The sequence below is a fragment of the Sus scrofa genome, chromosome 12 (assembly GCF_000003025.6).
Source record: "Sus scrofa isolate TJ Tabasco breed Duroc chromosome 12, Sscrofa11.1, whole genome shotgun sequence".
Classification (NCBI taxonomy): domain Eukaryota; kingdom Metazoa; phylum Chordata; class Mammalia; order Artiodactyla; family Suidae; genus Sus; species Sus scrofa.
Genome location: NC_010454.4, coordinates 13,799,129 through 13,825,098, shown reverse-complemented (window position 1 = coordinate 13,825,098; position 25,970 = coordinate 13,799,129). Strand labels below are relative to the sequence as shown.

Sequence of the window (25,970 nt, the reverse complement as noted above, 5' to 3'; positions counted from 1 at the left end):
ACCCTACCAACCCTCGGTAGGTTACTGGGTTCTCAGAGCCTCTGTATCTCCATTTGTAAGGTAGGAATACTCATTGTAACCATCTTCGTTGACACAATGACCCAGAGTCAAAAGAAGTCCTAGCACTTACAGTGACATCTGAAGTCTTTTATTAAAATCTTCAGTCTGATTTCTTAGGGAACTGGACTCACTTTTACAGATCCAGATGCACAGGCAAAGCACGAACCAGCAAGTTCTAACTGAGGGTTCCACAGCTTTAAATCTTTTTTTTTTTTTCTTTTTTTTTCCAGAACAAGGTCAGATGTAAATTAACAATGACAGCAGTCCCTAGGGGATTAAGGCGGCTCATGTGGTAAGTGAACTAAAGATGAAATTCTTTGATATAAAGTCAAGATGGTCCCAATTTATAATGACAAGATAGTTCAACAAAGGTTTTATGTTTTTAATCTGGAAAAAGTTAGCTATAAATGAGCTCAAGCTAAAGAGAAACCTAATTAGGCAAAGCTAGACGGCGGGAGTTAACACAAGCATCCATCACATAGGCACTTGCTGAGTTGGGTATCATGACCGTGTTACATTCAAGGAAACTGAATAAGGAAACAGGGTAACGGGGACCAAAGGAGAATGGCTATTCCACGAAAAATCAACAGTTGGGGCTATACTATACGGCTCTTCAGCTGTGAACACAGCCATATTGTGAAAATTAAGATCTATATGCAGAGTTCCCATTGTGGTTCAACAGAAATAAATCTGACTAATATCCATGAGGACGCATGTTTGATCCCTGGCCTCATTCAGTGGGTTGGGGATCCGGCGTTACCGTGAGCTGTGGTGTAGGTTGCAGATGGAGCTTGGATCTGGTGTTGCTGTGGTGTAGGCCGACAGCTGCAGCTCCGATTCAACCCCTAGCCTGGGACCCTCCGTGTGCCAAGGGTGGGGCCCTAAAGAGACAAAAAAGAAGGAAAGAAAAAAGATCTATATGCTTTTCAAGTAGAAAAAAACGCAGTATAAAATACTAAGTCTGCCCGGGCTAACAACCAACCAAGCTGCTGGTACTTCCCCAGAAACTTCCTATGCTCCCATTCTGCTCTCAGATGGGAAGGCAGAATGCTGGAGAGACGGACAGATGGACTTAGAGTCTCCAAAATCAATAAACCTATATAGGTCATAAAACATTTTCCAAAACATTTGTATCAATTAAACCAGAACCACACCCCCAAAGGGGCAATAGATCTTAATGTGGATCAAAAAAGTTTAAGAAAATTATTTGGGGAGTTTAGGTTGTGGCTCAGGGTTAACAAACCCAACTGGGATCCATGAGGACACAGGTTCGATCCCTGGCCTCACTCAATGGGCTGGGGATCCAACTCAAAGGCTCAGATCTGGCATTGCTGTGACTGCAGGCTGGCAGCTGCAGCTCGATTCAACCCGCGGCCTGGGAACTTCCATATGCCACAGATGTGGCCCTAAAAAGGAACAAAAAAAGGTACAACTTTGCAGGTCTTTGATCACTTTAAAACCAAAAGAAAGTATTTTATTTTTGTTGTTACTTTGAGATTTCAACTCTCGGGGCTCTTAAATAATGGTTTTTAAAAAAGGGAAACTTTGAAATTCCTTTTTTTTTTTTTCTTTTTAGGGCCACACCCACAGCATAGGGAAGTTCCCTGGGCTAAGGGTCGAATCAGAGCGACAGCTGCTCACCTACACCACAGCTCACAGCAACAAAGGATCCTTAACCCCACTGAGCAAGGCCAGGGATCAAACCTGGATCCTCATGGATCCTAGTGAGACTTGTTTCCACTGAGCCACGACAGAAAATCCTGAAATTCTTTATCTGGAGGTATGTATTGGCAAAGAAACTTCTTACAAAACCGGCTGCAAGTCCAATTTCTGCCCCCAATGTGTTTATTATTAATATGAATCAAGAACATCTCTGCAGATGCTCTATAGACAAAGCATCCGGAAAAGGACAGGAAGAGCTGGAGTATAAAGATGGCACCCTCACTTCCACTTCATCCCAACACCAACCCATCACTCCCATGGGTCGGGAGCTGTGAAAGTACTGGCCTCTCCTCCCTAGAGTTTCTATCTGAGGTTGCCGTCACTGGTGGAGAGCAAGCTGGCATCCCCAGAGGCACCACAGAAAGAGAAGCATGGTGTGGTGTGGTGTGGGACACAGTGACTTGAAGATTGAAAGTCAAAGCCACGGGTCTGAATTCTGCTACAAATGAACTATGTGACCTCAGCAACTGACCTGACCGGTCTGCATCTCAGTTCCCTCTCTGCAACAGGAGGCAACTGGATCACCCAATTTTTAAAGTTCTTTCCAGCCATAGAAATCTTTACTACTAGAAGAAGCACAATCTGCAAAGCAGGAATTTTCAAATCTAGGCCTCATTTGCAACAATCCTTACCTTATGGGGCTTCTGCAACCTGAATTTCCTGAAACAACAACAACAAACAAAAAACAAACAAAGCAAAGAAACCCAAAGCACCAAAAGATTCTTACTGTCCTCCTTCAAACATTTTATTGCATCTCGGAGTTCCCGCCCTGCCTCAGTGGAAACAAATCTGACTAGCATCCATGAGGATACAGGTTCGATCCCTGGCCTCACTCAGTGAGTTAAGGATCCGGTGTGGCCGTGAGCTGTGGTGTAGGTTGCAGACATGGCTCGCATCTGACATTGCTGTGGCTGTGACGTAGGCCAGTGGCTACAGCTCCAATTTGACCCCTAGCCTGGGAACTTCCAAATGCAGCAGGTGCAGCCTTAAAAAGACAAATAAATAAATAAATAAAATTTATTGCACCTCATGGACTATCAGGGAAACAGCCAATTATGAGAATTTGGATTTCCAGCATGTCTTAAGGGACCATATTTGGGGTGGATTAAAGAAGAGACTAACAACAGGGACTTACCATACAGGAGAGGGAATTATATTCAATATATAACATATATGTGTGTGTGTGTGTATAACAATCATTTTGCTGTACACCTGAAACTAACACAACACTGTAAATACTTAAAGAAGGGGGGAAAAAGAGACTAAAATCCACCATTCGACTTTCAGAAGTTTTCTATATAGAACCAAAACATTTTTCGGTTTTACTAGCCTAAGCGCTGCAGAGTTGAAAAACCTAATGCTAGGCAAAAGATATGCAAAATCTGATTCTACTGTGAAGGAGGTAATGTTTCATATGATTATTAAAAATATATCAGAGATAGAAAATTTTCTATCCAAAGGAAGGGGAGCCCTTTATCTATAGTATACTTCTGGTTTGCCTTCCAAACAGGTCTAGAAATACTCTCCTCCACATAACCATATTTTAAAACTTTTTTTTTTTTTTTTTGGTCTTTTTGCCATTTCTTGGGCTGTGCATATGGAGGTTCCCAGGCTAGGGGTCGAATCGGAGCCACAGCCGCTGGCCTACGCCAGAGCCACAGCAACACCAGATCCGAGCCGCGTCTGCAACCTACACCAGAGCTCACGGCAACGCTGGATCCTTAACCCACTGAGCAAGGCTAGGGATTGAACCCACAACCTCATGGTTCCTAGTCGGATTTGTTAACCACTGTGCCACGACGGGAACTCCCATATTTTAAAACTATAAAACCATGTTTTTTAACATTTCTTTTAAAAATAACTGATCAATTCATTGTCAAGAGTTTTGCTTAAATTGTAGCCCTTCTAAAATATTTTATGCTAAAGATCACTACAGATTTAACAAAGAATTACAATAAATAACAGCGTCCTGAAGATCAGTTCCAGCCTTACTGTTAGGTCAGTAAGAAATTCTGATTCCATTCCTCTATGGCGAAAAATGTCGCAAAACACAGTCTTTCTCCTTCCAGAGATCCAAGTAATCCTTGTAGCTTGATGAAGCAGAATTGCAAACTTTTCAATTCTCCTAAGCCTTATTCCATGATCCTAGCCGATCTTCTTCTCTGCATTTATCTGGCTACTCCTTTGGCCCTTTGCATATACGATTTTGAATTGCTATTGATCCGGTTACTTTATTGAACTGTAAATCCCTTGAAGGTAGCATCCAAATTGTGTGCTTCCTCTGTATGATTAATTCCTAAAGGAAGTGCTCTTGAGGACATCTAATCCCAAACTCCATCCCTGTAGAAAATTTTACATTATTTTTTACTATACAGGTAAGACATTTGGCAGAGGCTGAAAGCTTTCCAGCAAAAGTCATTTTCTCCTTCCTCTGTAGCATAGCATCACGGCTGGTCACATTAATGCCTATCAGGATTTTGCTCCCATCAAGCTTTATAGTTGGCAGCTGGGTATGGTCACGTGACTGTGTCTCTGGCAAGGGATGTGTGCCACTTTGGAACCAGAGTCTCTTCCACGCCCCCTCTTCCTCTCTGTGAGGGCACCCAGCCGTGACCGTGTACAAGAGGACAAGGCCCTGGGGAGCGAGAAGCCACAGGAGGGAAGGAAACAGGTCCATGGATATCTGAATGGAACCCAGCCCGCTGCCTATCTGTACCCTCACCTCAACCTGCTAAACGAGGGAGAAATTCCTTAGGTCTCAATGCTTGGCCTTTGACTGTAACTAATGCGTGTGTATTTATAGTCGAAAGGATGAGAAAATATGAGAAGCAGCAAAGTCACCTGGACCCTACTGCACCTAAATAATAATTAACATTTGGCGGAAGTTCCTTTTCAGCGTTTCTCTGTGTCTCCCCCCAAAAAACACATATACATATTTTTCTACAGAAATGAAACCACACTGGTTTAGAGCCTCTCTCACTTAGTATCATCTTCTATCTAATATACTGAATATTTTTCTATATCAAAAATTTATTGATTTATTTAGGCCACACCCACTGCATGTAGATGTTCCTAGGCCAGCGATCTAACCTACATCACAGCAGTGACATGAGCCACAGCAGTGATGATGCCTGATCCTTAGCCCTCTGGGCCACCAGGGAACTCCAAAAAATACATACATTTAATTCAAATGACTGTATGCTATTCTATTGCTTGGATTTATCGACATTCATTCAAGTAATTTTTCATTGTTGGTTATTTGCATTTCTTTCCTTTTAAAAATTCTGTTATAAACAACGCCCCACGGAGAACACTTTCGTACACAAATCTTTACATAACCATCTGGGTTTGTCCCCCCCCACATCTCTAGGGTCAGCAAATCTGTGCAAACAAAGATGTGCCCTCTTTCTGAGGATTTGCATTGTCGTTATGTCTAATATGTATTTGCAAGGTTGCCTTCATTCATTATATTTTGGAATGAACTCTTAGTCACGTTTCGGCAAACAGAAAAACCAAACCAAGTCCAGCTCTCCACCCAGGACCTGGGATGAGTAACCGACTCCCCCAGCAGTGGGATCAGGCAAACTCCCCCTGCACGGTGCTGGCCCAGCTACTAACACGCCTAAAAGGGAAAGCAATAGTAGGCCTTGTTTCCCGCTGACAAACCTTGATCTACATCTGTGTTGCCAATTACTTGTTCAACAAACCTGTTACTTTTTGGGAAATAATAAATAATTCAGAGAAAGTCATTTTGAATCCTCTGACATCTGTTGCTTGTATGACTCTGAATTATTCATCAGTGAGCATAAACCGCATTAATTAAAGAAAAGGACCGAGGCAAACCATGGAAATAGAAATGAACATTGCAGGAGAAAATGCCTTTACCCAACCCGGGCTTCCCTCATCACTGACAAATATCCAAAGGGCCCGCCAGTCCTTGGAATTGCAAGGAACTGGGAGACTCAGGCATCAGAAAGCAGAATGTAAATGAGGAACACAATTTCATGTTTCCAAATTTATTTTTCCTCTCCTTTACAAAAATCTCCCTCTTGGCTGGGATCCTTTTCTACCTGCTCATCCTCTGGGTTGGAGAGAGTGTCTTGGTTTTCCAACAGAGAGGAAGTTTACCAAGTGAGGTGCAAGAGAGTCACCAGATCAAGCCTTGCTGGGCTCCTCTGGACACGGAGATTTAGATACATCATGGAAGAAGTCCCCCCAAAGACAGGACAGCTCAATTCATCTGGCTGCGACCGCCTGATCATTTATTTCCATGACGATATTGGCGCTTCCTCTTGACAAAGCGCTTTCTTGTGGGAAAGAGCAAAAGAGAAAAACCTTACAGCCTGGCTGCCGAGTCTACACAGGTGGCTGTGGGCTACCCCTCCCCCCAGTCTGTCTCCTGCACAGGGAGGGTGACTTTAGATTCCGTTAACACCCTTCACTACATAAGAGCCTTCGGAATCAGGGTGGGTGGCAGGGAGGGCGCCCCCCCCTCCCCGTGACAGGAAGGAAATGTGTTACAAGTTTACAAAGCGCTGTTGGTAAACAGATGCCTCCGTCCAGAGGTGGGGCCCTGGGTTTCTCAGGGACCAGAAGGAGCAGGCCTCTCTGGAAAGGCAAGGTTGGGGAGCCGTGACCTTGGGTGGTTTGAATCAGGGGATTTTCAGAGAAAACTGTTCCTTTGTGTGGCTCCGGCGAATTGCTCAGTAATGATTTCTGGGCTCCGAGGTAACCTGGCCTCCGTCTCCCCCAACTCCGGTACCAGCTGCTGGGGTTGCTGTGGGCAACAGAGGAGAAACACGGGGCAAAGAACAGAGCAGCCGGAGGAGGAAGGGGAAAAAAAAAAAACAAAAAAACTAACCAGACTGAAGAAAGCCACAAAGCCCATTTGGGGTCTTTTCAAAACCTCTGAATTCAGAGACATGACAAGCAACTGGCAAGGTCTTCTTACCCGTGGCCACTAATGAATGGCTTCTGAGCCCAAATAATCACTCCAGTCTCTGCAGATCTGACGCACAGAGACCTCCCAACACTTTCAGAAAAAGCGAGACACAGACCCCCTCCACGCACTTTTGAATCCTCTTTCAGGAACACCCTTTCAAGGGATTTCACAAACCTCCCCTGTTTTTTTTCCCACTTTGGTCTGTTGTTGTTTTGTTCCTTCAGGGAGGAAGGTTGGAAAAGGGACAGGAGATGGGGGAGGGGAGTTTGCCCCGCTCAGGATGGCCCCACATCAAAGGGGGCTTGTGGTTAAAAATGGCGAAGGACGGGCTGGAAAAGAAGCCAGGCGCTCAGTTTCCCAAAAAAGAGGCTGAACAGGGATTTCTGTGTCTCTTTCAGGCACTCACTACCCACAATGCAACTATGGATTTAGAAAAGATCACTCAGCAGCGGATTTGAAGACAGGAACTCAGAAGGATCCCTTTTTGAAAGACAATGGATGGATTTGCTGGGTTAGAGGCCCCTCCACCGAAAGCCAAGTCCAGCTGGGATGGGCGAAGCCTGTTTGTAATGTCAGAATTTCCCAGATGCCCACACAGCCTTCATTTCATTCCAGTATTCAAAAAAAACATTGGCTGAGTACTTTCTCTTTAGGGGGAAAGAAAAGGTGCTGCCTCCTTCCTCTACAATCCAAGCAGTGTCTAAGCTAGAGGTAGAGAGAGTCTTAGGGGCTGAACACAAGGGCTAACGAGGGTGGGCTGGGGCATCGCTATTAACAGGAAGAGCCTGGAGCACCCAGACTGGGGTCTTGGTTTGCTGACGTCGCTACAACACATTCAAAAATTGAGGGCGGTGAAAACATACTCTACCTGGGGGTGCTGAGCAAGAATTTTAGGGGGGAGGAGGGGAGCACACGGGTTCTCAGTTTAGGACACAGGTGGAAGCCGCAGGGCAAAGGGAAGCCAGGGCCCTAGATGGAGGCCCCCAGTCCTTGAATGTTGTCTGAATGGTAAAAATAAAACCCAGAGTCCCCAGTGGAGATACCAACGAGCAGCTCAGGAAACTGCCTCAGAGGCAATACCTATTGTTTCCAAACTTCACCCAGCACAGGAATTACCTGGGAATCTTGTTACAAGGCAGGTTCTGATTCAGAGCATCTGGGATGAGGCCAGAGATTCTGCACGTCCAACAAACTTCCAGAGGATGCTTTGCGGCTGCTCCGTAGACCATACTCTGAATTGAAGAAGTTCAATCCAGGAAACACAGTTGAATGTGTTGACTGTAGTTCTTTTTTTTTTTTTTTTTTTTTTTCTCCTTTTTTTCTTTTCCTTTTTATGGCCACACCCAAGGCATATGAAAGTTCTAGGCCAGGGGTCAAAGAGGAGGTGCAACTGCCAGCCTATACCACAGCCACAGCAATGCAGGATCTGAGCCGCGTCTGAGACCTACACCACAATTCTTGGCAACACCAGATCCTTAACCCACTGAGCGAGGTGAGGGATCGAACCTGCATCCTCACAGACATTTTGTTGGGTTCCTAACCTGCTGAGCCGCAATGGGAGCTCTAGAATCGCTGCAGTTCTAAAAGGGAAACCCATGACCTAGTCCTTGCCCTGCTTAATTAAATCAGTATATATGGCAGTGAGACCCACCAATGGGATTTTATTTTATTTTTTAAGTTTCCCAGGTGATTCTTCTGTGCAATGAGAGTTGCGAACCCTGCTGCTTGGACTAATTCTGGCTCTCATTATCCACTAGATATGTGCACTCAGGAAACTTAATCTCTAGGAATCTCAGTTTGGTATCAGAAAAAGGGGATGAAAGAAAAATGGCTGAAATAGATTGGTGCAGAAACAGATGTACAGTTATCTGAAAGCACTTTGAAAGACGATAAAATACAATGGCTATTTTACTGATCGAGTCTCAGTTTCCTTGATTAGAATGAGAAGTGTCCCTAACTAATCAAATTTCACAAATATCAGCTGCATGCTAATTCTATGGAAGAGACTGGTTTTTAGCTGAGATCTCCTGTTGTTCTGTTAATTTCCCAAAGCCCAATGCACTGGGAGTCTTTCTGAAATGACAAACTGACTCATAAATGGATTTTAGATTTCCAGGGGCATGCCAGACCGTACCTTAAAAAACCCCTCTAAAATTATATTAACTATGGATTCCTGGTACCCAGTGATGACTCGTGCCGATGCATGAAGCAAATCCACATTACCTCCGCCTTTTTTATGAAGTGTAGTTGATTTACAGTGTTGTGTCAATTTCTGCTGTACAGCAAAGTGACCCAGTCGTATATATATACATACATACACACACACACATTGTTTTTCTCATATTATCTTCCATCATGTTCGATCACAAGAGATTCCTCTCCTTCCATTCTTCCTCTATGCTGCCCATCCTGAGCTCCCTGGGGGCAAGGCAGGTCCTCTGCTTTCAGTTTTCGACTTTCTGTGCAATAAATAAAGCTTCAAAGTGCATCAGTTCTGCCAGCCACCAACAGATGGCAACAACGGTCGTGCAAGGTCACTCCAGCCTCGGCCTTGGCCTTGTTCCGTAATCTCTGTCGTGTTTGCTATGTTTGAAATGCAGTGTCTTGTTAAAAACTAACTGAAGGTTAAAAAAAAAAAAAGTCAAAAGGCAAGTGTCTTTAGATAATAAAACGAGAGCTGTAAAGGTGTAAGAGTCCCAGACATCCTCGGCTCGCGGAGGAAACAACTTTACCAGCAGGTAACGGGGACCCCAGCCAGGTGAGTGTCACGTTGGGTTCAGAACTAACGAGCTTTCAGAAGCTCACCTGTGAGGAGGGCGTCTTGTCCCTGGCTGACATCACAATGAACTTGCTTCTCAAACCCACAGAGAAACCACACAGAAAGAAAACAACCCACCACTACAAGGCAGGGCAAGGTGGTTACAGCAACACGTGCCAGAACAAAACCCCTCTGAGAACCAGAACTCCATCTCCTCGTGATTCATCGGCTTGTGAGCTAAGAACTGTCAGCCCATCAACTGTTCCCAACACACCCGACCCCCGACCCCCCACATCCCAACGCTTATCAACCAAGGCCAGGCTGATGTTCAGGCCAGGCAGCTAAGATCTGTGTAGGAACTCAAGTGAATGCCATCATCTTAGTCTTTCAAAAGGAGTGCTCAGGGAGTTCACCTGTGGCTCAGCAGGTTAAGGACCTGGTGTTGACACTGCAGCAGCTTGGCTTGCTGCCATGGCACGAGTTCCATCCTTTGCCTGGGAACTTCCATTTGCCTCGGACACAGCCAAAAAAAACCCCCAGTAGTGTCAGGAATTCTGTGGATGGCCAGAATACTGAATGTTATTTGAGATCTGTGGTTCTCAGCCAAGGGCAATTTTGTTCTCCGGGGACATTCGGTGCCACTGCCTCCAACTGGGTGGCACAGGAAACATTCTGGGGGTTACACAGGGGAAGAAGGGGAGGATGCTATTGGCATCTAGTGGATGGAGGTCCGGGACACGTCTAAATGCCCCTAAGATGCACAGGACAGCCCCTCACCACAGCAAATGAGCCAGTCCAAATGTCAGTAGTGCTGTGGTTCAAAAAAGCCTCCTCTTAGAGGCCAGGAATGTCGGCCAAGGAAATTGAAATTTCAAAAGTCAGTTCCCTGCTGTCGTCACAAGAAAACATCCTGACGGAGAAGACAAAGCTAATTAGTGGGAACTCCCTCCTGGAGTCAAAATCAACCCTCCCAAGCTTTTCTTTGTCCCTGTTTTTGAGAACAGGGTGTCCCTTGTTTTTGCCAACAACCCCTCCTCACTGGACGTCATTCTCACCAGCCTCCTCAGCAGCTTTGCTCCCTCCACCGTGCCCTCTTTCTCACCACCTCCCTCCACGTGTCTTAAAGAGGCTGTTCTCCCCTTTTATTTTTTATTATTTATTTATTTATTTATTTTTGCTTTTTAGGGTTGCACCCGCAGCATATGGAGGTTCCCAGGCTAGGGGTCAAATTGGAGCTGTAGCTTGGCCCACAGCACAGCCACAGCAACATAGGATCCAAGCCACGTCTGCCACCTACAGCACAGCTCAGGGCAATGCCAGATCCTTAACCCACTGAGCGAGGCCAGGGATTGAACCTGAAACCTCATGGATACTAGTCAGATTCATTTCCACTGTGCCATAATGGGAACTCCAAGGCTGTTCTCCCCTCTTAAAAAAACATCTCTTGGAGTTTCCATCTTGGCTCAGGGGTTAGTGAACCTGACTAGCATCCATGAGGATGCGGGTTTGATCCCTGGCCTTGCTCAGTGGGGCAAGAATCCGGCGTTGCCATGAGCTGTGGTGTGGGTTGCAGACATGGCTTGGATCCCACGTTACTGTGGCTGTGGTGTAGGCTGGTGGCTACAGCTCCAACTGGACCCCTTGCCTGGAAACCTCCATATGCTGGGGGTGCAGCCCTAAAAAGACAAAAATAAATAAATAAATACATATATATATATATATATACATATTATATATATAAATAACATCTCTCACCTAGAGAATAAATATCCACTGAGTCCATACTGATGTAAACAAAGAATTGGATAAATAAATAAATGGAAGAAAAGGGACAAAACCTCCTCACGGAAGAATTCCAAGTCGTAAATGTTAGAGGAATGAAAGAGACAGAAGATCACTACCGGAGAGAGAAAGACAGTAATTACGGCTACAGGCAAGATCCACTGGTCGATGCTGCAAGGTTTAAAACGAGAAACCAAGATACTTGCATAGCCTCGAAGCATCTCTCCAAAAGCATTTATTAATTACTGTGGTGGGTTTTGCACCCCTAAACAACCTTTTTTTCATACTCCTCCCACTATTGGGTACAGTTTAATTCCCCTCCCCTTGAATATGGGCTGGATTTAGTGACTCATTTCTAATGGATAGCATTATGTTCCAGGGAGAGCTTTCTAGAACATCAAGCTGACTTTGGCAGTTCTATTCTCAGAGGTCATGCAGCTATTTTGACACAAGATCCAAATGTATCGCACACCTGGGTGTGGCTGGCAGGTGGCTTTGATGCAGAGATAGAGCTTAGCACGTCCCATGAGTAATAGGAACTTGCAAAACAAATCTGGTTGGGGCACGGGCAAAGCAAACCTCATTACATGCCTACAGGGACAGGTTGGGGTAGCACGAAAACAAAACCTGGTTCCCCAATTCAGAATTTTCCAACAGCCATTCAATCACCGACCACAGCCACTTCAAAGGCCTCAGTGACAACATCACCCATTAAGAGCCCAGTCACTCTGGGTCAGAGTAAATATGAAACAGGTACAACTGAAACCTCGCTCACCAGTCCACACCTCCCTCCCCCAGTCTTCTATCTGGAAAGAAATCTGAGGTCAGGAAAAAAAAAAATCTGGACACCTCAGAGTCCTTTTCAGCAAAAATGGGAACAAAAGCAGACTCAAGAAGGAATGGAGCAGACCTTAGCACAATAAGGCCAGGTTCTTACTTTGCAAAATGTAGGGTCAAGGCGAGGAGGAATATACTTTTTTTTTCTTATAAAACTAGATTGGCTGCTGGATTGTGTGCAGAGCAGAAAATTAATATTCACTGCTGAGACCTATTTGCCTATTTGATGCTATAAGCAAGCAGTTGAAAGACGGATCAACGCTAAAGGCTTCCTTATCTCCCAGGCTACCCACCTCCCCACCAACACCAGGGACCACCAGCCCTCCCGGAGGCAGCCAATCCCCAGTGGAGTTCAGCTCAAGCTGCAGATGCCAGAGGCACGGGAAGCTAATTCCTTTTTCCTGAGCCCGGGAGTGGGGTTTTTCAAGGGAGTGGGCTGAGGACATGGGATTTGGAGGGCAAAGGGATGCTCAAAGATGGACACCTGGAGGGGTGGTGAATTGTGCTAAAGAGTGTGAGTAAGAAAAGGGCCGATGCATGGCTATTCTCTTTGCTGGGTGACGCCACTGTGCCCTGCCTGCATCTGTTCACCAGGTATGGGTTTCTGTAAGTGCTGATTGCTCATGGATCCCATCCAGCCCCCATTCTGCCCATGAGAGCTTCTTCACCTGGAAGGTTATACCTGCCCTGAGGGAGGCCCACAACCCATCAATGGCAGACATGGCAGAGGGAAACAAAAGGCTGACCCTTGAGCAAGGGGAGAGCTCCCCAAGAATCCAGCTGAAACCCAGCCTTCCCCTGCTGCCCTGCCACTCTCGCCACCTCCATCCCTAGGCCACTACAGCGTCTCCATGGGCATCCCCTGACTTCTCACAGACCTGACCCAAGACATTGAGAGTTAGGCTTCCTTGAAGTGTGGGGAGTTTGTGTTAGATCCTGGGAAGAGACTTTCTGGTTCAAGGGCTCCAGCGCTCCCCGGAGGACAGCTAGGCAGGGAAGACTGAGACCCAAGCCCACCAACACCCCACCCACCAGAGAACAAAACTCAGGTCCCACTTCCTCCTTATTCAGATTAGAGAAGGACCTCAGAAGAAGGTGCCCCACCACACCTGGGGGGACGGACCCACCTCCTGAAAAGATCCTACAACAAAAGGCTGATTTAGCTAGTTCCCAGGCACCCGCCCACCCACGCTGGGGAAAACTCAACACTGGCAAATCCAAACTCACAGATTACTTGCGAGGCTAAAAAGAGTTATGTCAGCCATCAAGTCTTTTTCAACGAGGTACTTAAAATGGGATTTCACACTGGTGCTGGAATCATGCATGGCACAGACGATCTTTCCTTAGTGTTTTTCTTTTCCTTGTGCTTTTTTTTTTTTTTGGTCTTTTGTCCTCTTTAGGGCCACACCCGCGGCATATGGAGGTTCCCAGGCTAAGGGTCTAATTGGAGCTACAGCCACCGGCCTGTGCTAGAGCCACAGCCATGCCAGATCCAAGCCGCGTCTGCAACCTACACCACAGCTCATGGCAACGCTGGATCCTTAACCCACTGAGTGAGGCCAGGGATCGAACCTACATCCTCACAGATACTATGTCAGGTTCTTAACCCGCTGAGCCACAACGGAACTCCCTTAGTGTTTTTTTATTTTTATTTTTTTTATTTCCCCAATACATTTTTTTTTCTACTATACAGCATGGTGACCCAGTTACACATACATGTATACATTCTTTTTTCTCACATTATCATGCTCCATCATAAGTGACTAGACATAGTTCCCAGTGCTACACAGCAGGATCTCACTGCTAATCCATTCCAAAGACAATAGTCTGCATCTATTAACCCCAAGCTCCCAATCCATCCCACTCCCTCCCCCTCCCCCTTGGCAACCACAAGTCTATTCTCAAAGTCCATGATTTTCTTTTCTGTGGAAAAGTTCATTTGTGCTGCATATTAGATTCCAGATATAAGTGATATCATATGGTATTTGTCTTTCTCTTTCTGACTTACTTCGCTCACTATGAGAGCCTCTAGTTCCATCATGTTGCTGCACATGGCATTTTTTGTTCTTTTTTATGGCTGAGTAGTATTCCATTGTGTATATATGCCACATCTTCCCAATCCAATTGTCTGTCGATGGACATTTGGGTTGTTTCCATGTCTTGGCTATTGTGAATAGTGTTGCAATGAATATGTGGGTGCACGTGTCTATTTTAAGGAAAGTTTTGTCCAGATATATGCCCAAGAGTGGGGTTGCTGGGTCATATGGTAGTTCTATGTATAGTTTTCTAAGGTACCCTTGGTGTTTTTCAAGGCTGTTTCCCCTATAAAATATCAGTAGGAAACCCTCTCCTTTACATAACTCTACCTTCCCTCTTCTCACTGCCCTGGGCACCTTTGGGGGCTTCCCAGGGTCTCCTCCCCTGTCCCCACGAAGGCATGGCTTCTGAGGACCACATCCAATAACATAAAATCCTAAAATCACAGTTCCAGAGGGCACATTTCCAGTGAATATCCAGAAATGCAAAGCATGTCTCTATGACCTAACTAGTTGTATCTTAGCTAAAGTACATGATTGTGGGGCAACGTAGGTTAAAAGCCAAAGAGTGGTCTGAAACAACCTGAGAACTTTATACAACTCATAACAATGGGCTTCTATGGTGCAATCTGAAATTACCTTTTAAAATTAGCTTCCATAAATCTTTGCCTGGTCCATTCTATTTCAGATGTTGAATTGAGGAGAGCAGTCAAAGATTTTTATGGGGCCAGTTCATGGTTCCAATTCCAATTTACCATTCTTCCTTTAGTGCCTTTCTTTTGGAGTCCACCAGCATATGGGTCCTTAAGGACTCAAAAAACCAATAAATTAATCAAAGGGAAAATGTTCTGTTTCCCCTGTTTAGAAATTCATTGAAATATAGATGAAGTCCATCCTGAACAGCAGGATGTTCTCAGAAAGCCATCAGCCTAAATGCCTTTATGAATAACTATTATGTTAGATGCTCAAAAGATCTTACATCTCAGCCAGATGAATAATCAGGCCACTAGGGAACACGGGGAAGAAAATGAATACAATGCGAGTCTATACATTTTTTTTTCTCTGCTTATCTGAACACATAAAATATCTTTTAACTTTTACCATCAAGTATACATCCAGGTAGTTTCTGGTATCAGTGATGTTTCTTAACTCTAAGGACTTCTGGAAGCGGAATTTGCTTCCTCCAATGACCAAAGCATCATATGAAGTACAAAATCATTACAGCATGAAGGCAACATCCTGCCTAACTTGTAAGAACTGCATTCCTGTCGTAGCGCAGCAGAAAACGGATCCGATTAGGAACCATGAGGTTTTGGGTTCAATTCCTGGCCTTGCTCAGTGGGTTAAGGATCCGGTGTTGCCATGAGCTGTGGTGTGGGTCGCAGACACGGCTTGGATCTGGCGTTGCTGTGCATGTGGCATAGAGCCTGGAATAGACCCCTAGCCTGGGAACGTCCATATGCCACGGGTGCAGCCCTAAAAAGACAAAAACAAAACACAAACAAACAAAAAACTTGCAAGAACTGTTAGTATGGACTCAGGGAAAGCTGGATCAATATTGCTACAAATGCATATTACGGAAATTGTCAAATTCAATTAAGAAAGTGATTAATCAGTACTGTAACTAAGTGTTGGGAAAAAAAAATAATAACTCAAAATCAAGCTTGCAATTCGCCTTACCTGCCAATCAGAGGTATAAGAGAGAAATAGTATCAGCATTCATTTCTCTTTAGCTATCATAAACTGATACTTGCTATGCAAAGGCATTTATAAGTCCAAATTACTACAGGGTGTTAATGATTTTAGTTTATTTGTCTTTTTAGGGCCACAACCATGGCATATGGAAGTTCCCAGGCTAGGGGTCAAATGGGAGCTGCCAGCCTATGCCAGATCTGAGCCACGTCTATGACCTACACCGCAGCTAATGGCAACGCCAGATCCTTAAACCACTGAGTGAGGCCAGGGATCGAACCCTCGTCCTCATGGATACTAGTTGGGTTCGTTAGCACTGAGCCACCAGGGGAACTGATGATTTTAAAAAATACAAATGCTAAATATGCTCAGTATATGACTATATCTATGTGTGTATATATAAATACAACCTATGTACTGCCTGTAATTATTTAGTGATCCAATGAATTTTTTCCCCTGAAATATGCCATTTAGAAAACACCATTACATCATGTAAATAATTTCCCTGGGTCCACCCCAACTGCGTAAAAGCAATCTTTTTTCCAGCACAATGTGTTTTTAGAAAGTGGCCTGCTATGTGGTGTTCTTGTCCAGATCATTACACCGAAGCATGCAACAGAAAAAAAGGAAAAAGCTGTGTTCCATCCTCCCAACTCATAAATCAACAGAGGTCTCTTCCTTGTCAAAGGACCAAACACATGAACTTAACGATGGGAGCCACCAACAGCACAGTTATCTTTAAGTTCAAGCGGGATGTTGTGAAAGCAAACGGAATGCTGTCCAGGCGAGAAGTGCAAGAGCGGCTCCTCGGGGAGCAGTGCAGGGCAGGAAGTTCAAGGACGAGGTTGAATGCTGGCTGCGTAACTGACTAGTTCTGTGATGATGACCAAGGTACACTTTTCAGCTTCAGATTCCTCCTCCATAGTTAGAACACTGGGTGAAATGGTCTAAGGTTCAAAATTCTAAGATTTTCTTTTTCCTTTGAGGGCTGCACCCACGGCATATGAAAGTTCCCAGGCTAGGGGTCAAATGGGAGCTGCAGCTGCCAGCCTATACCACAGTCACAGCCACAGCAACACCAGATCTGAACCGTGTCTGCAACCTACACCATAGCTCTGTGATGCCGGATCCTTAATCCACTTAGCAAGACCAGGGATCAAACTTGCATCCTCATGGATACTAGCCGGGTTCTTAACCCGCTGAGCCATGATGAGAACTCCCAAAATTCTAAGGGTTTTTTTGTTTTTTGGTTTTTCTGTCTTTTTGCCTCTTTCTAGGGCTGCTCCCGTGGCATATGGAGGTTCCCAGGCCAGGGATCGAATCAGAGCTGTAGCCGCCGGCCTATGCCAGAGCCACAGCAACTCGGGATCCGAGCTGCGTCTGTGACCTACACCACAGCTCACAGCAACGCTGGATCCTTAACCCACTGAGCAAGGCCAGGGATTGAACCCGAAACCTTATGGTTCTTAGGTCGGATTCGTTAACCACTGAGCCATGATGGGAACTCCCCCAAATTCTAAGATTTTTAAAACCACCTCTTCCCTACCTGGACGCTACCGAGGCTCCATGACATGAATGCTGACTCCCAAGGACGGCCCTGTAGTTGCTAGAAAGATTTTGCTTGTCACTCTCCAATACAATGGGATGGGTTTGAAGAAAAACAGAAAAGACGTGTCCTTTATGATATGTGTATGGTCCCCTTAAGTGAAAGAAGACTCCCTATTTCATTATTTCCCACAGGATGTGGAGTATTTTTTTTTTCTAACACAGACCAGGATGAGTCAGGCACTGCCCTGATAACTGTATATTACCCTGTGCTCTTCTATGGGGAACTATTATCCATTTGACTCCCTAGGAAGATTCTAGAAGCATTTTCAAAATGCGAATATAGAAGGTGTTTTACTTCTAACTTGAGTGATTGATGATAATGCTGGAATTTACTCTTCTCGTACACACAGTTTAAAGTAAGAGAATGCAAGCGTTCCGAGACCTAGAAGACAAATAATGGCTAACTCCTGCAGCAGGGTGCCCTGGCTGGGAGAACACCCTGGCACCTTCAACTGTTTATCCACCTCTAATGAACAATGGCAATCCAGAGGCTCACGGAGAAGGTATGGAAAATCAATGAGTGCTCAGTTTGACAGACAATTCTGAGGGCAGAATACCTGCCACAGGTAATAAATCACTTCATTTAAGTTTATCTTTTCAGCAGAGCACAGTGGATGATACCCATACATCATTTCAGCCTCTCTTTAATGCCCTGTTGACAAAGGACAAATTGAGAAGGATGATGGGAAAGCTGGGGGAAAGAAGGGAGGAAGATGGGAAGAGTTCTGGTCCTAGGCATGCGCAGTAAGAGAGATGATGATGATGATGATGACGATGACGCGGTGTCATTGTTTTCTAGGCATCAGTTCCATCTGCAAACTCTGATGGCACTTCCTGGATTTACCAGGGAGACAACCAATGGGTTGGAAAATAAAGGTGGCTTTCTTTACAAACCCCTTAGGACATGCCATATATCTACAGTCTCAACAGGATCTGGAGCGCTTGGCTTTTCCAACAATGGGTGACTATATGAGTTTTACTAATGATACTGCCTGGAAACTGGTACTCTAGAAGCCTTGCAGCACAGAACCAAATACGGCAAATGGGATTTCTGGTGTAGCAATATGGCAGCAGATTAAGACGAGGTGAACAAATGCCTCCCACTACAATTACTTAAGAATGCTAGGTAAAACATGAAAAAAAGAAAGGGAAAAACTGAGGGAAAGCATGTGCTTTGGTAACTTACAGACTCGCATTTTAAAACCCAAGTGGACAAAGGGAGTGAAGCTGTGAGCTGCCACGAGGCAGAGTTGGAACTAAAACCTTCGAGGAGAGACAGGATCCTCAAAGGGTGGCTTCCTCAGTGAAGACTACGGGGGAAAACTCAACCCTAGAAGAGAAGTCCAAGGGGATGATTTTGCGTATCCCTAGGCGCCAAACGAAAAAAAACACAAACAAAACAAGCAAAACCAAACCAACAAACAAAAAACACTCTCCCCTGAAATACAGATATCCAGATCTGAGCCTTAAGCAGAGCAATGCAGGAAGTTCTGAACTAATAAATTAGCAGACACATTGGCCTTCAGTCAGTGATCCACCTGAGGTTTCTAGAAGAAGCAATGAAAATTGCTCTGGATGGGCCCTGTTATCAAGCCACATGAGATCCACACACACAAGAAACAATCGCCACCCAAGACCAACATATAAGAAAATTTAAAACCGGAGTTCCCATCGTGGCGCAGTGGTTAACAAATCCGACTAGGAACCATGAGGTTGCAGGTTCGGCCCCTGCCCTTGCTCAGTGGGTTCACGATCTGGCGTTGCCATGAGCTGTGGTGTAGGTTGAAGACGCGGCTCGGATCCCGCGTTGCTGTGGCTCTGGCGTAGGCGAGTGGCTATAGCTCCGATTTGACCCCTAGCCTGGGAACCTCCAAATGCCTCGGGAGCAGCCCAAAGAAATAGCAAAAAGACAAAAAAAAAAAAAAGAAAATTTAAAACCACAATATACCATGAGCAGAAAACAGCAAACACAACAAACAGATTGTTAGAATTCTAGGAATTTGGGATAATAAAATTATTATTTGAAAAAGCAATACCAAATGTTTTATGTTTAAAACTATGAAAGAAATAAAAGTAGGAAATAAAACCTTGAGGGAAAAATATGAAAAACAGAGGTGAAAATAAGCCAAATATAACTTCCAAAAATGAATATCTTAATCACTGAAATTAAAAAGATATTTTAATCACTGAAATTAAAAAGATTAGACACGAATAAAGAGAGAATTAAGTAAAATGGAAGCCAGATCTGAGGAAATTAGCAAAGAGCATCAGGGCAGTAAAAGGGGCATGAAAGAATAGCTCCTGGAATAGGAAGTACAAGGATACTATCCCTATGCATTCAGTGCAAGATCCAGCTGATGCAAAAAGAGAGATTGTGTTAGTCGGGTCCTCCAATAAGCATATGCCAAGAAGGATTGGGCAAGGATCATGATGCAGGTGTGACCCATGAAAAGAGAGGGAAAAGGAGTGTTGGATAAGACGAGACTCAGAGTGAAACACAGTTCTAAGAAGGTTCTGATCAGGCGGCTAAGGAGTCCTTGAGCCAAAGTCAGGATTAGAGGAGTGCTACATCCAGCAAGAACGGGTTAGCACTTGCATCCATGTCTTATTCAGCCATCAACTGGGGACAGCCCAGGCGAGGCGTGGCTTTTGAGTAAGTCCTGAGACACTGCATCTGGGGAGAGTCAGCTCTGTTTCCCACGGCAGAAGATCTGAGAGTCACCTTTTCATGACTGCTGAAATAAAGGGGAGCAATATTTTAAAAGATAATCATTAAGGGTTTTCCAGCATTATAAAAGCCATGAATCCTCCATGTAGAGAATAACAGCAAGTTCTAAGCAAAATAAATCAGAATAAATCTACACATACTATAGTTAAATGGCAGACTACTAACAGCTATATTAAAACAAAAACAAGGAGAAATTTAAACTAAATGAAAAGAACATAAACTGGTAGGGGTTAATTTTAGACGGCTTTCTAAGTATACACATTTAAGGGTAACAAAACCAGTAGAGGAAAAAAGGGAGGAATTGACAAACTTCAATTCAGTAAGAGACAGGAAAGGAGAAAAGAAAGCAAAGTATGGGAAAAAGAAAACATGAAATAAGAGAAATAATTTAAAATATCAACAATGACTATACATGCAAACAGACTAAAATAGCTGGTTAAAAAACTCAGACTGGATTTTTTTTTTTTAAGTTCCCGTGGTGGCTCAGTGGTAATGAACCCGGTAACAAACCCGACTAGTATCCATGAGCATGTGGGTTCGATTCCTCGCTCAGTGGGTTAAGGATCCAGCTTGCCATGAGCTGTGGTGTAGGTCTAAAACACGGCTCAAATCCCTTATTGCTGTGGCTGTGGCATAGGCTGGTGGCTATAGCTCTGATTCAATCCCTAGCTAACCTGGGAACTTCCATATGCTTCCAATGCGGACCTTAAAAAAAAAAAAAAAAACTAGCCATATGATTTTCACAAGAGGTTTTTGTAAATAAGAACCTCTCACTTTACCAGTAAGTAAAACCACAATTTCTTAACCTTTTGGAGATTGATTGATCTCATCAACCAGATGAGATTCCATTCTCATCTATAGAATGGGATGATAATGATACTTTTGTTTTTTGGTCTTTTTGGGGCTCACCCACAGCATATGGAAGTTCCCAGGCTAAAGGTCGAATCAGAGCTGGAGATACAGCTATTGTCCATGCCACAGTGACAGCCACACGGGATCCAAGCTGTGTCTGCGACATACCCCATGGCTCACCACAACTCTGAAACTTTAACCCACTGAGCGAGGCCAGGGATCAAACTCACACCCTCATGGATACTAGTCGGGTTCATTTCTGCTGAGCTACAATGGGAATTCCTATTTTTGTTTTTTTAAATAACACAAGCAAGTACCTCAAAATGTTGACACTTGTGTAATCTTTCCGGTGGGTACATCAGTGCAAGTTTCATGATTGTACATTTTAATCTAATCAAATTTTTTCAAAAATGTTTTCACTGTTTAAATCTATAAGCCCAATAACCAAGTAAAAATGCAAGACCACAGTAAATGTCAATGTTCTTATACACCACCTGGGCGCGTATAAACTCTACGTCTTTTCCAGAGAACAAGTGTGCAAGACACACCAAAAATTTCAAATATGTAGATACTCTTTAACCCAATGATTGAATTCTTGTAATTGATCCCTAGGAATTCATCAGAGATGCGTACAAACATGTATGTATTAGTTGACAGCTGAGTTATGTCGAATAGTGAAAAATTCAAAACAACTTTAATGTTGAGAATTTGCTTTAGTGAATTGTAATGCCTCTATATAACAGAATGGCATGCTGTCATTAAAATTCAAGTTGTAGAAGATGTTAATGACAAGTATATATTAATAAGCGAAAAAAACGCAGCATGCATAGTATGAGTTTTTTTTATTTAAAAAAATATATGTGTATATATATACACAAGCAGTACACCACCAATGAAGCATTTCTGGATAGTAGAGATTCTGAATGACTTGTTTTATTGTGCTTTTCTCTGTTTTCCAAGTTTTCTGCAGTGAGCATATGGTGCTTGGCAATTAGGAGGAAAAAAGCAATCATTATTTCTAAAGTTAAGTGGCAATAATTCCAGTTTATACTCCGATGCAGGGGTCCACAAACTACATCCTGCAGGCCAAATCCAGCCTGTCACCCTGCCTGTGAATTAAGAATGGTTTTACGTTTTAAATAGCTGGAAAAAATCAAAAGAAGAATTAATATTTATAATATGCTATCCTTTTAAAAAATTTTTCTTCTAGTTGATTTACAATGATCTGTCAATTTCTGCTGTACAGCAAAGTGACGCAGTCACACATATACATACATTCTTTTTCTCACATTATCCTCCATCATTTTCCATCACAAGTGACTGACTAGATATAGTTCCCTGTGCTACACAGCAGCATAATACGTCATTCTAATCTTCACATTTAATCTTGGAGTTCCCATCATGGCACAGCGGAAACAAATCCAACTAGGAACCATGAGGTTTCGGGTTCGATCTCTGGCCTTGCTCAGTGGGTTAAGGATCTGGTGTTGCCCTGAGCTGTGGTGTAGGTCGCAGACATGGCTCAGATCCTGCACTGCTGTGGCTGGGGTGTAGGCTGGCAGCTCTGATTCGACCCATAGCCTGGGAACCTCCACATGCCGCGAGTGTGACCCTAAAAAGCAAAATAATAATAACAATAATAATAATCTTTACAACAACCCTGTGAAGTAGGGCCTATTACCCCTTTTATAGATGAAGGAACTTTAGCTCCTAGATCGGTTAAGTAAGTAGTCAGAGATCTCAGTTACTGAGTCTTTGCTGGAATTCAAACCCAAGAAGCCTTGCCCCAGAGCTTATGTTCTTAAACTGCCTCCCTCATGTGCAGAGGTCTCCACTATGAGGGCAATGCAGCCAGCACATTCTGGTGAATTCTCAGGACAGAAGACAACAGTGGCTCAGGGATGCTTTGCTGGAGAAGGAGGCTCTGTCTCTATCATGATAATGGGAAATGCTAACTCTGAACTCCAATTAACCAAAATGTTACCCTTCCCAAACGAATTCCATTCTTCTCATCCATAGACTTGTATTACAGAAAACTGTGCCCAATTTTTATTATTATCCTGTTTTGAATTTCATCAGTAAAAATCTGTGGAAATTGCTTTAGTCTCTGATTATATAAGAACCCACAAAATGTCCTTGATGTTGTTTCTTGGCCCACAAAGCCTAAAATATTTACTCTAAGGCCCTGTACAGAAATGTCTTCTGTGGCTCAGCAGAAACGAATCTGACTAGCATCCATGAGGGCACAGGTTCAATCCCTGGCCTCGCTCAGTGGGTTAAGGATCTGGCATTGCCATGGCCTGTGGTGTAGGTCACAGATACAGCTCGGATACTGCATTGCTGTGGCTGTGGTGTAGGCCAGCAGCTACACCTCTGATTTGACCCCTAGCCTGGGAACCTCCATATGCCATGTGTGCATCCCTAATAAGATTTAAAAAAAAAAAAAAAAGAAAGAAAGAAACTGTCTTTAGACTCCTGCATGTGTTAACAGAGAAAAACAAAAAACCATGGTATTCAAGTGGCTTTTGCTTGCTGGACATCTTTTTGAAATGGAGAAAGTATTTCAATCCATTTTGAGTTTATGTTTGTGTATGGTGCTAGAAAATGTTCTAATTACATTCTTTTACATGTAGCTGTCCAGTTTTCCTAGCACCACTTCTTGACACTGTCTTTTCTTTGTTGTATAGTCTTGTCTCCTTTGTCATACATTAATTTACCATAAATGTGTGGGTTTATTTCTGTGTCAGTACCATACTGTTTTGACCTCTGCAGCTTTGTGGTATAGTCTAAAGTAAGGGCACCTGATTCTTCCAGCTCTGTTTTTCTTTCTCAGATGGTCCCAGTATAGCAGAATCCATGCTAATTGGAACCATGGAGTAACCAAGAATCCAAATGGTTCTCTCTCCCAAGCTATTACACAAGCTGTTAATCATGGAGAAACTGAGTTTCTTTTCTCCTTCATCTGCTATGTCTATATTTTTTTATCCCTTACCTCCCACCAAGGAGTGAGCAAAAAAAAAAAAAAAAAAAAAAAAAAAGTCTTAGTTCAGTCAAGGTTATTGCTTCTTAGAAACCCTGGTGAAAATTAGTTCAGGGAAGAGCCTTGCCTTTTATGTCATTTCTGAAGTTGACTTATCAGTGTTTTCTGTCACCAAAAATTACTGAGAACTGGCCACTCATCCTAAATATGGGTTTGTTCATTCATTCACTTAACAAAACCTAAGTATTTACCATGTACCAGGCCCAATGGCACTGTGCTAGATGGATCAGACCTAGCTTAGCTCAGATAAGAAGATACATATCAGTACAACAGAACATATTCTATAATAGAAAACAGTTTAAAATGACTACAGGAAATGCAAATTAAAACCACAGTGAGATACCACCACACACCCATTACGGTATCTATAATCAAAAGGACAGATAATACCAAATACTGGAATGGATGTGAAAAAACTAAAACTCTTACACATTGTTGGTCAGAATATAAAATGCAGCAGGCCACTTTGGAAAATAGCCTGACAGTTTCTTTGAAGGTTAAACATATGACCCAAAAATTCAACTCCTCATGTCTACCCAAGAAGAACAGAAACATGTGTCCATACCAAGACTTGTATACAGACAATCAGAGCAGAACTTTCCTAAGACCCCCAAATTGGAAACAAGCTAAGTGTCCATCAGTTGGTAACTGGGTAAACAAAATGGGGTATAGCCACACAACTGAATACCTTTCAGCCAAAAAAAAGGAAAAAGAAAAAAAAGAACTGACTATAATACATTCAACAACATGGATGAACTCAAACCAACATCATGCTGAGTCAGAGCAGTCTTCTTCACAGTAGACTGCCAAGAGACTTTATAAGGAGCTAGAGATTAGAAAATAAACATGACAAAGATGAGGATCGAACTGGTGACAAATTTATAGATTGGAGAGCATTATGCAGAACATAACACAGACAAGTTCAACTATATAGAATCTGATATCTAGAAAGCAAGGGGCATGTTCTAGCTGCCTTTGAAACTCCTTTTGCTAATATGGGTACCAGCTGGCTCTTTCAAGTTAAGGGTAGATGGGTCAGATTCCACCTATTATCTTCAGTTCATTCACAACCCTCCAAATGCACATCAGTTCTACCATCTTCTCAATAACATATAGTGCCAATCAGTATCCTGGAGACCTACCTTCTTGGACCTTCCGGATGCCCAGAAATGGCTGACACAGGGGGAGGCCAAAAAAATTCACAGACTATTGTATACAGGGTATTAGGAAATATAGACAAAGGAACAGTAGGCTTGGGAGTTCCCTGATGGTCTAGTGGTTAGGTTCCAGCACTTTCACCACTGCAGTCCAGGTTCAATCCCTGGTCTGAGGAACTGAGATCCCACATCAATCCACTGTATGCTGTGGCCACCAAAAAACCCCCACAAAAAACCCAAAAACAAAGAACAGTAGGCTAAATGCTAGAAGACCCAGATTCTACAATGTACTCTTCCATTACAGACAAGTTAATTATATTCTTTGCATGTATAAATGGGAATATAATGCACAGACCAAGTTTTGAAAATTTAAGTGCTGCACAACATATGCTAATATTGCTGGAAAGTTGGTCATATCACGCATAACTTGAAAATAATTTACAATAAATCATGCCAAGAGGTGGAGTATTGAGCTATAACAGATTCTCCTTCTGTACATGACCTTTAATTCTGCTCACATCTATTTCTAGCCTTTCGGGTAAGAGAACTTCATTTCTTCTTTCCTCAGGCCTCCCACCCCTCCACCCACAGTGGGTGTGGTCCTTCTCCAGCGGTGATCAGCCACCTTCCCCACTGCCTTCTGCTTGGGCAGCGGCCCCCCAGGCTGGGTCTACCCCAACCAGATGAGAAGTTCCCTGCATGCAGATAGAGAGCATTCGCCCTGTGTTCTCAGCACCTGGTAGTACAGAGGGCTCA

At 43.6% G+C, this 25,970-nt stretch overlaps 1 protein-coding gene across 4 annotated transcripts in view; it reads right to left on the bottom strand.

Moving 5' to 3' along the window:
- Window positions 1–25,970, bottom strand: part of PITPNC1 (phosphatidylinositol transfer protein, cytoplasmic 1) — a 278,500-nt gene that overhangs the window by 194,596 nt on the left and 57,934 nt on the right. The window contains exon 1 of one of the 4 annotated variants that reach the window (XM_021066040.1): window positions 7,841–10,656. The gene's annotated coding sequence lies outside the window, so the exon portion shown is untranslated. 4 annotated transcript variants of the gene reach the window in all.